The sequence below is a fragment of the Eretmochelys imbricata genome, chromosome 22, assembly GCF_965152235.1.
Source record: "Eretmochelys imbricata isolate rEreImb1 chromosome 22, rEreImb1.hap1, whole genome shotgun sequence".
Lineage (NCBI taxonomy): Eukaryota > Metazoa > Chordata > Testudines > Cheloniidae > Eretmochelys > Eretmochelys imbricata.
In genome coordinates this window covers 1,485,893-1,494,919 of record NC_135593.1, presented here as the reverse complement: position 1 = coordinate 1,494,919, position 9,027 = coordinate 1,485,893, and the positions used below count along the sequence as shown (strand labels likewise).

At 51.3% G+C, this 9,027-nt stretch overlaps 1 non-coding gene across 1 annotated transcript; it reads right to left on the bottom strand.

Moving 5' to 3' along the window:
- Nucleotides 1–6,486: 6,486 nt before the first annotated feature.
- Nucleotides 6,487–6,678, bottom strand: LOC144278630 (U2 spliceosomal RNA). The gene has a single exon (XR_013348625.1). It is a non-coding gene; the product is annotated as a U2 spliceosomal RNA (small nuclear RNA).
- Nucleotides 6,679–9,027: the final 2,349 nt, after the last annotated feature.

Here is a 9,027-nt window from a genome sequence, read left to right as displayed (position 1 = left end):
AATGCATCTGATGAAGTGAGCTGTAGCTCATGAAAGCTTATGCTCAAATAAATGGGTTAGTCTCTAAGGTGCCACAAGTCCTCCTTTTCTTTTTGTGAATACAGACTAACATGGCTGCTACTCTGAAACCTGTTATATATTTGCAGCAAATATTGTATAAAGGTTGTTGTGTAAGGGGTCTATGGAGAGGTTATGATTAGCTGATTATGATTATGCTATCTGTCTGCATGCATCATTTTTGTAGTTGAAGTTATACATATTGGCTATGTACTTGTAAATCAATGTGTTTTGATTCTGAAGTAGCCTTAGTAAAGCATTTGGTCAGCTTCTTGAGAAAGGAATGTGCAAATTAAGTGCCCAATCAAGAAACACTTAACTGACAATGGATCTTGGAAAACTCCAATCCACATAAGAAGTCTTCCTGGGAACATGCAAGGTAGCATGTGGGCCATGGCTGCCACCTGTAAAGAACTAAGTCATGCATGGACATATGACTTGCCCATGTGACTCCAGACTCCATTTTGCTGTAATTTTCCACAGTAAGCACAAAGAGGTGTCCTTAAACCTGGAAGAGACTATAAAAGGCAGCTGCCTTACTTCTATCTTGTCTTCAATCCTGCTTCATACCTCTTGAGGGACTTTGCTACAAATGGAAGTTCTGAACAAAAGGACTGAATAACCCATCCCAGCTGTGGATACACTCCAGAAACTTGATTTGAACCTGCAGTTTATTCTATCACTTCTACAAGCGTGAACCAAGAACTTTGCCATTATGAAGGCTTCCATTTAACCAATTCTAGCTCTCATCTCTATCTTTTTCCTTTTATGAATAAACCTTTACATTTTAGATTCTAAAGGATTAGCAACAGCATGATTTGTGGGTAAGATCTGATTTATATATTGACCTGGGTCTGGGGCTTGGTCCTTTGGGATCAGGAGAACCTTTTTTCTTTTACTGGGGTATTTGGTTTTCATAACCATTCATCCCCATAACGAGTGGCTCTGGTGGTGATACTGGGAAACTGGAGTGTCTAAGTGAGTTGCTTGTGTGACTTGTGGTTAGCCAGTGGGGTAAAACCAAAGTCCTCTCTGTCTGGCTGGTCTGGTTTGCCTTAGAGGTGGGTAAACCCCAGCCTTGGTCTGTAACTGCCCAGCTTTAAGCAATTTGTCCTGAATAGGCACTCTTAGTTGGGTCCCACCAGAACCAGCATTGTTCCACTCTCTCTGGTGGGAAATTAAAAACAAAAAGAAGCAGAAACCTCTCCCCCTGCCAGCACTCCCAAAGAAGCAAGGTGCTACTTAAAGAAATGAATAGGCAATTACATGCACATACTCCTCTAGGAGAAGGCAAACACAAGGGCGGGAACTCGGGAGTAGGGCTGTGGCAAGGGCGGAGCCTTATGGAAAGGGGCGGTGCAGGAGCAGGGCCTCAGGTGAAGGGGTGGTGCTAGGGCAGATCGTAGGAGGAATGGGCGATGACCGGTTTGGTCACAGAGACCCCCTTGGGAATGTCACCTGACGTGCTGGAATTACCTCTGAGCCCATTTTCCCTGCCAGTTAGGGGCTCCCAGAACCCTGCCTTGTTGAGCCAGATATGCCAGCCTGCTGCAACGCAGATCCAGGTCTGGTCCACACCCCCAAAGCTGCAGACTTTAACCAAAACCTGCTCAGCAGGTCACCTATCTCCAGCTCCCAGACACCCAGCTCCCAATGGGATTCAACCTCCAAATAAATCTGTTTTACTCTGTATAAAGCTTATACAGGGTAAACTTCTAAATTGTCCACCCTCCATAACACTGATAGTGAGATCTGCACAGCTGTTTTGACTGTGGGGATAATGGAACACCTCCGGTTCGACCTGCTCCTTGGTATTGATGTTTTTCTGCAAAGCTCAGGTTAAAGTATTTGCCTGGAGCAGGAGAGAGTGTTCTGCTGGGACCCCCAAGGGAAAGGGTAAGGTCTCAGGAAGTGCTGAGAGAATGGGAGAGAGTCTCCTTGATTCTTCTGCAGCTGGGGGAAGCTGTGTGTTTCCAGGTGGGAGAGTGGTTGAGACCAACTCCTACGCTGCAGCTCGTGGCAACACCACATCAGGAAGAGATGGGGGTGAAATGCCTGCCAGGGAGAGAATGGTCCAGGTTGTTAGCTGCAGCAGGTTACAGCTGAACCAGAGACAAAAGCGGCTCTAGGGAGCAGAGCACAATGTAGCCCAGAGGAGAGCCCAGAGAAGGGGCAGAGAATCTCAGAAACCACTGAGGTGGGTGAGGATTCCTGTGACTCAGTAACACAGGGAAGCGGGGTGCTTCCAAGTATGGGAGGGGCTCAGACTAGCTCCTTACAGCAGAAGGCAACATGCCCTCAGTGCAGGGGAGGTGTTGTCAGTGATTAAGGAAATGGTCCCAGTTGTTGGCTGGCAGAGTTCTGCAGCTGAAGGAGGGGGCCCAGAGGAGGAAACTGGGGAAGGAATAGTGGGGGTACAGGAATGTCTCCTCATGAGTCACTTGGGCCAGAACACTAGGAGGATGGCTGGGTCAGCATCTGTGCACCCAGGCATGCAGCCTGTGACTCAGGTTTTGAGAAGAAACTGTGTAACTGACTTCCTGGAGGGGAGCAGTCACACAGTTGGCTTCTCAGGGACAGAGAAAGGGGTGACAGAGGGTACCCCAATCCAGGTCCCAATTTTTTCAGGACGCTATGTCTGATACGTTTTTGGAAAGTAAATGTGTCTCTTTACATCAAGATGCAGCTCCAACACCTGTCACAGCAGAGGAGTTGAGACCAGGAAATTGCTAGGTGGTTGTCTGCCAGAATAGAAACGACCCAACTCATGGGGGCAGGGGGCTTTCCCCCAGGCTGGTGAGACACAGAGAGCAGTTATGGGAAAGCTGCTGGGAAAGGGTGAATCCAATCAAAGGTTGAACACCCCTAGCCCAGAGAGCACGGATCACAGCCCTCTAGGGCGCAGGGGAGGACTCCGTGCTGGGAGGGGGAAACACAGGGTAACCCCTAAAGGGGAGCAGCATTTCCTACATACACATACAAGTCCTGGGGTTGGGAGACTGCTCCCCACAGGGCCAGCCAATGTTCAGGACCCCCCTGGGCCCTTATCTTGCCAGATCCTGAGATATCAAAATACCAGAAACATGCGTAAATTAAGAGCGCACACAGAGGGGAACACTGGAGGGAAAGAAAAACCAGTGACTGATTACATGGGAGAGAATCAAAGGACACCATGGGTAACGAACAAACTAACCTCAAACTACACTATCGGAACGGAGAGCGTGGTATCCTAAAGATACTTGTAAACACCCATCTGTGGTGATAAATGTTGGTATTAATGTTAAGTTTTGAGGCTAAGAATTTCGACACGGATGTTACACCTTATGATGATGCTACTTTTCCATTAATACCTGTAAACCGGTTTAAAGTTTATCACAGCAGAGAAACCATAAAAAAACCTGGTTTGCTGTGTGTGAATGGGGAAACTGAGGCACGCTGCCTCATGGCCTTTATGGCTGGATGCCAAGAGAACTATACCCAGAAACTGCCTTCAAGATAGTCAGTGACCAACCCTCCTTCAGTAAACTAAGAGGGGAGGTCTGATGCTCTGTACCTTGAGGGAACACCCTACAACCCTATGTTCATCTTTATAAAATGATTGTGTGGCATCCAATGCAAAGCTTTTCATGTTGGATATCTTCGGAAGGCTCATGATGCACTGAGCATGGTTGGTATAGTGATGTTATAGTAATTGTTACAGTAAAGTTATAGGATATAATTTTATGTATATAGTTATGAGGCTGAAAATGTATCCTCATGGCTTCAAGCAAGCCCATGCAAAAGCTCTCCAAGAACAGAGAGGCAGTTCACACCGCGTCAGGGGATGGATGGGACAAACCCAGCCCAGCCTCACAGGAACAATGGACACTGGCTTAGGCAGCAAGAAAAGAATCTGTTAAACCCTGGAGGGAATCACCTCCTTCATTTGGGCAGTTGGGGACTGATGAGGTAATGCTCACCTGACTCTGAAGGAGGGGCGGGGGCAAAGCCAAGAGAAAAGAAAGGACATGATAAAAGGGAGAGACATTTTGCCAGTCTGTCTCTCTTCTGCCTACATCTACAGACACCACCAGCACAAAGAGACTGAAATGCTGATCAAAAGGGAGAGCCTGACTGAAAAGTAACCAGCCAGCCTGTGGTGAGAAGGCTCAAAAATTTGTAAGGGCACTGAAAGTGTTAAGATCAGCTTAAAATGCGTTTTGCTTTTATTTCATTTGACCAAATCTGACTTGTTAGGTTTTAAGTGATTATAAGTCAAAGCATATCTTTATAGCTAATAAATCTATTTGTTTGTTCTACCGTTCTACCAAATGTTCTACAAAATGAAGCCGTGCATTTGGTTTGCAGTGGTCAGAGGCTCCGCTTGGGATAACAAGCCTGGTCCATGTCAATTTCTTTCTTAAACTGAAGAATTCCTATAAGCTTGCAGCGTCCGGTGGGTATAACTGGATACTGCAAGACGGAGGTTCCCAAGCTTGTGTCTGGGAGCGGAGATATTGGCTAGTGTCATTGGCTTGCAAGTAGCTGGGATCAGCTTACAAGCCAGACGCTGTGCATGAGCGGCCCAGGAGTGGGGGGCTCACAGCAGAGCAGGGTAAGGCTGGCTCCCAGAGTCAAAGATTGGAGTGACTGAGCAGATCACTGGTCTGGTTAAGGGAATGTCACAACAACCAACTGTTTTAGTTAATGAGAGCCACCAAGATTCCAAGCCACCATGAATGGCCCCCACTTTGCATAATTTCAATAGGACTTTAGAGTAATACTTCATATTTCTAGCTTCAGAGACAATAATGATACATTCATACAAATAGGTTGGACACACTCAGTAGATCATAAGCTGTGTAATGAGACCTTTCGCATAAAGCATATTCCAGTTACATCATAGTCACACTTATAAACCTATTTTTATAAAGCACATGCACTGTCATGGGGGGAGGCAGAGGGCAGGAGACGCTGGCATCTTGAGACTGGAACCACAGCCGCAGCACTCTGGGGTGAGGGGCTGGGCAGGAGGCATGGGTGAGGGGGTCCCCTGCCCTGTGCCCCACACCACCTTCTCCATCTGCCTCAGTCACCATCCCTTCTCTTTCTACCTCATTGGCCCCACCCTACCGTCTGCCCCACTCCACCCATCTCTCCAGCCCCAATACACCCCACCTCCCCTTCCTTGACCCTGCTTCCGTCTGCAGCTACCTCCCCCGTCTTCCCCTCCCCACTCGGCCTTCCACTCCCTTCTCCACCCAGCTCCCCGCCTTCCCAGACTTCCTCTCTGCGGGTGGGTGCCCTCCTTTTCCTTGCCGATGGATGCGAAGGCTTCAGTGCATCCCCAGCGATGGCTCAGGAACACCCATCCGGCCCCATGCACTTAACGAGCCAGCGGGTTGTTCAAAGTTCCATCCTAATTCCTGGCACTGGGAGCAAGGGGCTGGGATGGGCCTGCTCTTGGGCAGCTCTTTGGAAGTGGGGCAGCGGCCGGGGCACTGGGGCGTGTACAGTGGGGGAGCAGAGAGCCACTGAACGAACCTGCAAACCTTGGATAGGATGGAAACTCCTTCCTGCCAGGGAGTGTAGCAGCCCGCGCGACTTCCCCTAGTTCCAGGCTCCAGCACCTCAGGGCAGCAGTCCCAGAACTGCCCCGTCACCCGATCCTTCCTCCCGTGCCAGCAACAGGGGGCGGCTCTGAGGCTGATGCTCTCAAGGGGAGCAGCCCCTGCGGAGGGCAGACCCTGGGGAAGCCCAGCACTGGCTGGCGCCTACCCCTGCTCTCCCTGTCAGCTCTCAGGCTCCTCCGCCTCTGGCCAGAGGCTTCTGGGCTGCAACAGCACCACCCTGTGTCAGTTTGGGGGCCAGCACTAGGGCAGAACAAAGCTGGAAGGCCTGTCTGAGGGCACGGCTGCCCCTAAACCGCTAGGGCTACACTGCCAGGGCGCTCCAGTCTAGGGGAGAACGGAGGAGCTGAGGGAGACGGAAGGAGCCTGGGGGTGAACCTGGAGGGTAGTTGGGTGTGGGTGGGACAGTACGGAACAGTTTCTTTGGGGACGGGGGATTGTTAGGGAGTTGGGTCCCCCCTCCCATTCAGCCTCTGGGTCTACAAATCAGACTCAAACCTTTCTCCTCTTCTGATCCTCTAAACTGCTCCCTCTGTGCCAACAGGGACATTTTCACAGGGGGAAAGGAATGAAGCTATTCTCTCCTGTGGGGACACTGCTGAGAGACACAGACCCAAAGCCCACACTTCTGGAAAGCACTGTGTGTGAGAACCAGCCTCTTAAGGACTTTATGAAACAGCACTAGAGCAGAAATAAGAATAGCACTCACCTCAGAAAGAGAAAATAGAGAAACTGACAGAAAACACAGCTCAAGGTTACAAATAAAAGAGCAAAATGGGACATGTTTTTTCTTTTTTTGAACCATCATGCTCTCCCCAGGGGGAGGTGCACCATACCCAGCAGGACTGCAATACCAGGCTGATGCGTGGAGTGGATGGAGCAAGCCTCTATTCCAGATCCCTGTTCCAAAAATCCCTTCAATTGAGTTCTCAGCTAGAGAACATATCAGAGATTAAACTGATAAGAACAGATTTAATAATTTTATTAAGATGATGTTGAAGTAAAAAGAAAATGGTACAGAGTTTAAGCATAGAAGTTTCTGTTTATCAGGGAATAAGGTACAGATTATCAAGGGGTGCGAAATTCGGCTTAGGAGCTGGTGGCGTAAGGAATACATAATCTGCAATCTCCCCGATTGGGGGTAAAAGTTTAACCGGTCAAAGTACAGACATTGAGATATGGGGGTATGTTGTCCATATAATGGCTATGTTCAGGTGTGGAGTATAATGAGCGGATACGATGATGGGGATGGATCTACCCTCATTTGGTGGGATTTAATGTTCAGGGAGTTTATGATTCCAGTTCATACGGTCCAATGGAAAAAGCCTCTCAGTCCTTTTCCCATAGTGGATGCACGATGTCGTACTGGTTCACACCTCCTGGTACTGTCGGTGGCCGGTGATGTGTTCGATGTAGATGTCCCTGGACCATCGGATGGTGTCCGAGACCACGAGGAGCCGCATGAACCGTGTGTAGTGTCGACCGATCCCACAGGTCCGCAGCACACGCTCGTTGCAGGGGTCTCAAGCGCCCAGGGCTCCGACGATCAGGGTGTCCATCTGCACCTCGTAGCCCTTCGCTCTCAGGGTGTTGGCCAGAGGGGCATATATTTCCATCTTACGAGCTCGGGTTTCTCGGAAGGCCGGGGTCCTGTTCTCGAAGGGGACCGTGATGTCGACGAGGATGATCTTTTTCTGGGCCTCGTTGGTGACTACCATGTCGGGTCGCAGCTGGCTGTTAGTGCCGGGGATGGCGCAGTTCACGGCGACCTCCCCCAGGCGCGGTGCGATGGCTTTCACCAGGCGGTCCTGGATGAGATTGTGGCGCAGCTGCCAGGCTCTGGAGTGGGGCTTGCAGCTGCACAGGACGTGGGGCAGGGTCTCGTTGGAGTAGCCACACTTCCTGCAATGCTTGTCTCGGTTCCCGTGGTGGACGGCCCCGTTGAGCGGGACGCAGTTGAGTCAGGTGCAGTGGCTGAACCGCCAGTCAGCGAAACGGGTGAAGCTGCACCCGGCAAGGAAGCGGTTGCTGGCGTCCCACTTGCTGGTCAGTTCGAAGGCTTTACCCTGGTCCGGTTTACGCTTCAGGGCTTCCATGTACAGCGAGTGGATGGCCGCCTTCAGCGTCCTCTCCAGCATGCCCCTGGCGCTCGGGGTGACGATGGTGTTGTCCTCAGACCTGACCTGCGGCCCCAGGACTCCCAGCTCCTGGCGCTCCTCGCACCACTCCCAGCGGCAGCCGATGCGCTTCCCCAGGTGACGCGTGGCACTGCGAGCGCGGGACCACAGTGAAGCGATGTTGCGCCCGTCCCGTCCGAATTCGCCATCCAGGGAACCGCTCAGGAAGCTGGCGGTGTCTTGGTTGGAGGGGGCTATGCCGATCTGCTTCTTCGTTGCGTCATGGAGGGCGTTTGCTGCGATGTTCCTTACCATGGCATCGGGACACGTCAGCGGGCGGAAGGCGCGGGTGATCACCGCGATGTCACACAGCTCACCCATGCGGGGGATATTGGCACCGCCATGCCTGTGGGCGATGTAGACCAGCTCGTTGCTGGCTCTCTGGGGAAGGAACAGCCACATGAACCTATCCTCCATGAATTTATCTGGTTCTTTTTTGAGCCCTGTTCTAGTCTTGGCCTTCATAACATTCCTCCACCCCGTGTGGCAGCTGGGAGCTCTGGCGTCCGCCCGCAGAAGCGGGGAGCTATGGGGCCATCTGCAATGGCATGGGACTGCGGCTTCTCCCCATCACCCATGGTGACTGGGAACTCCAGGCTCTGCCTGCAGTGTCTGGGAGCTGGGGGCTCCCTCTGTTGCCTGTGGTGGCTGGGAACTCCAGGGTCCCCTGCCCCATGGGGTGCCTGGAGCTCTGGGGTCTGCTTGCAGCATCTGGGAGCTGTGGGGTATTTGTGCAGTGACATGAGCCTGTGGGGATTCCAAGATCAGATCCAGAAAGAACAATATGCTCAGAGAGAGTAGGCTACCCCAGAGTCCTATGGAGTAGTTCCAGAGCATTCACCCAGTGATTCTGGGCAAGACCAGCGGGAGCAAAGCAGCTGCTGTCACTAAGGTAAGTGTTTGTCTCCTCCAGGCTGTGGTGACAGCCCTGATGACTGCAGAGAGACTTCCCTTGGGCTGGGGCTAATTTCCAATTAAAGGTTCCCAACTAGCTCTGCGGGCAGGTGGAGAATTCCTTCATCTTGAGAGCTGCTAATCTTCCTTGGCATCGTCTAATGTGTACTTCTAGTGCAGCTCCCTGACCAGGTCCTCATACCTCATGGGAGTTGTAATCTCCTGAGGCCTGTGTTTCGAGATCTTGGTGACCTGGGCACTGCTTGGTGCAGCTGGATGTCTGCTCAGTG